The 3025-nt window shown below is 47.2% G+C and overlaps 1 protein-coding gene across 1 annotated transcript in view; it reads left to right on the top strand.

Moving 5' to 3' along the window:
* Positions 1 to 653: 653 nt before the first annotated feature.
* Positions 654 to 3025, top strand: part of Sc5d (sterol-C5-desaturase) — a 12415-nt gene continuing 10043 nt past the window's right edge. Inside the window, exons 1-2 of the mRNA XM_005347142.2 lie at positions 654 to 818; positions 2747 to 2830. The gene's annotated coding sequence lies outside the window, so the exon portion shown is untranslated. The remainder of the gene's footprint in view (positions 819 to 2746; positions 2831 to 3025) is intronic.

The following is a 3025-nucleotide window of genomic DNA, read 5'->3' as shown; positions in this document are numbered from 1 at the left end:
TTTGAGAAGCTCTTTTATTTTATAGAATGGATTATTGCCTAGATTCTTGAGTCATAATTAGGTAATTTGATCTTTAAATTTATTTTTTTCTATCTATAGTTTCATCTTGTCAGTGTTTGAACACCTATGTAAGCCAGGTTCGGTCAGATCATAACCTTTTTCTTTTTTCTCCATAGATAACTGCTTCTTTAATTGACTAAACTACACAGATTTTTTTCACTTTACATATTTTATGCAAATGCTAACCTTTCAATGCTACAGAAAAGGATTTGTTCTGGGTAGGTGAAAAAAAATTATTAATGTTTAAGCCACAAGCATTGGCAAATGCCTCCACTATTAACTTCAAAGGAAACGTCATTGATTTTCCTTCAGGCTGAATGCCATTTTGCACTGATCCCGGGTCGTTTCCACGGCGGGAAGAAAGAGGGTAGGTGACCGTGGTCACGCAGACGTGCGGCCCACAGCGTCGGGCTAAGCTCAGACGTGAGTAGACCGGGGGGCGGGGCTCACGAGCTGCGGCCACGTGACCACGGAGGCCGCGCCGCTCCAGGTCGCGCGATTCGCCGTCACATCAGCTTATGGCATCGGCCGCTGATTGGCGGACTGCCTGAACGTGGGCGGGGCTCTGCTGGGCGGGCGGTGTCTCGCACTCTCCAGCTCCAGCCCCCGCTTTCGGTGTAGCGGCGGCGTACTGAGCGGCTCTGGCCCGGCAGGTAGGTTCGGTGTGCGGGCAGCGGGATACCCACGAGTGGAAGGACCTGCGAACGATCGCAAGGGATCCCCAGTTGCTGGATGCTGGGACAGCATCCTCCGCACAGGTATGACCGTCCCCGCTAGAGGCGCAGGTGGCATGGGGTGGTGGCCGGGTGGACACCTTGGGCCGAGGGGCCTGCGATGTGGACAGGGCCATTGAGAGGCAGGGAAGGACACCAACCCGGGAGAGCTGGGTCGCCAACCGTGCTGGAGGTTACTTGTTGTGGATCCCACATCCAGGCAGAGATGGGAAACGCGTTGCTTTGCGACCTGCGTCTGATCTGACAGTTACTGCGACTTAGTGAGGGTAGTGGGCCAGCTCTCCCTGCCTTTTTTGAAGACTGCAAGAAGGCGGCATGCTTTCTTGAGCGTCATTAAGAAAAGTCGCGTAACCTGGCCTCCCTGCTTTATTGCCGAGTAAACTCGAAGGTGGTCCCATTGAAAACATGACCCCATTGGAGAAGTTACCAGTCTGGAAAGTGGCTGGGGTCAAAACTTTGTGGGTTAGCTGAGTTTGTGGCGCCCTCAGTTGTTTTGTTAAAGTGTTTGCTGATAACAGCCGTGTGACCCCTGATCTTTAACTTGGATTTTTGGGGCATGCATTATGTAATATAGTTAGTGTGGAGAACTCAGAGTTCCTTATCGGTCTGTGTGACTCTAGAGAGGTAGTGATGTAGAAGAAGCAAGCAGTGGGCTTTACGTCACATCGACGACTCCTTACAGACAAAGTTATTTAAATTATTCCTGCCTTCACTGCCCTGTATCTTACGCTTATACAAGTATATACCTTATGGACTGGTGAGAATTAGATGAGAAGGCCTCTCCATTACGCCTCCAAATGTGTAAATGTCAGAGCAGATGTGGTACGAGGAATCTGGGAGCTCAGGAGGCTGAAGCAGGAGATCGAAGTTCCAGGCTACTTAGCTAAGACCCTGGGGCTGGGGTGGGGGGTGGAGTGGGGTGGTGAATTAATAATATGTAGACTTTTTGAAGAATATATAAATGCTAACTATTGTTTCTGTGCTTTTTCTTTTAGTTAAGAAAAATATACTACTTTGAAGTCATCAAAGTACAATAGTGTGTTTATTTACCTATTAACTGATTCTGGGGGAAGAACCAGGACTTTGGACATACTAGGCTGAAGGAATATCACTGAATTACAGCCCAGACCCGTTTAATTGATAACCATGTTCTAAAGGGGGGAACATGCTTCTTCTTCAAGGCAGTATAAGTTTCATGTAAACTTCAGTTTCAAGCAGCAATGCCCAAATAACTGAGAGTCCACAGAGCCTCTGACTTTAAGGGGTTTAGTCCTTTAAATTACATACAAAATTATATGAATGTGTGGGTATTTATTACTGTATATAAAACTTGGTACAAGTTGAATTGGTTTTTTTTGAATGATCAGTAGCATATATGATGGAGATCCAAACACCTAACCCTTAATATAAATTTATTTTTTTCATGACAAAGTGAGAAAAAATATTTGTGATTCATCCCATAAGCAAAGGGCTAAGCCTCTTAATAAATCAGATCCTAGCTGGGCGTGGTGCTGCAAACTTCTGGGCTAGGCTACTTGGAAGGCTGTGGAGGGAGGATGGCCTGAGTGATGGAGCTGGAGGAAGAGGAGGAGAGGTAGAAGAGATTTTCAGAGAAACTGAACCATCCCAGGGGAAAGTGATTAAAGGGTGAAATCAGGACCATTCATAGACAAAGTGTAATTTATTACAAATAGATGAAGCTGTGCTCAGTATCACTCATGGTAGATATGGATTAAGTAAGCACCAAGATGTCTTCTCTTTCCTATGGAGTTGAATCCACCCCACCCCGGGATTTTGGAGAGTCAGGTACCCTCCTCCATTGTTATGAGGACACACAAAGTGGTTCCATACCTGTGGAGAGCAGCTGAGCAGCCTGCCCCGGGTTACACACAGTCTCCATCTCAGAGCCTGCAAGCCCTGGGAACCAATCAGCTGTCTTTTTTCTGTCGTAGGTTCAGTGCTCACACTCATCTGATGACAGGTCCTGACTCCAAGTGACTGACGTGCACCTCTTGTTTCCGTGGGCAGCATTCCAGGTACTCCTCCTGCCTGTGCCTTCCGGCAATGTTTGGCTTTTTGTTGTTTTGTTAACTTTTGATTTACTTCCTTGGGAAAATGTCAGAAGTGGCTGAAGACAACCTGCTGGGTGGCAGCAAGAAGGAAGCTGCTGTCAGTTCTGCCCAGGACGGTATTGAGGGTGCTCCCGGTGTGTGGTATGTTTCTGCCCAGGA

Source organism: Microtus ochrogaster, chromosome 5 (assembly GCF_000317375.1).
Source record: "Microtus ochrogaster isolate Prairie Vole_2 chromosome 5, MicOch1.0, whole genome shotgun sequence".
NCBI classification, from domain to species: domain Eukaryota; kingdom Metazoa; phylum Chordata; class Mammalia; order Rodentia; family Cricetidae; genus Microtus; species Microtus ochrogaster.
This window is presented reverse-complemented; position numbering and strand designations above follow the sequence as displayed.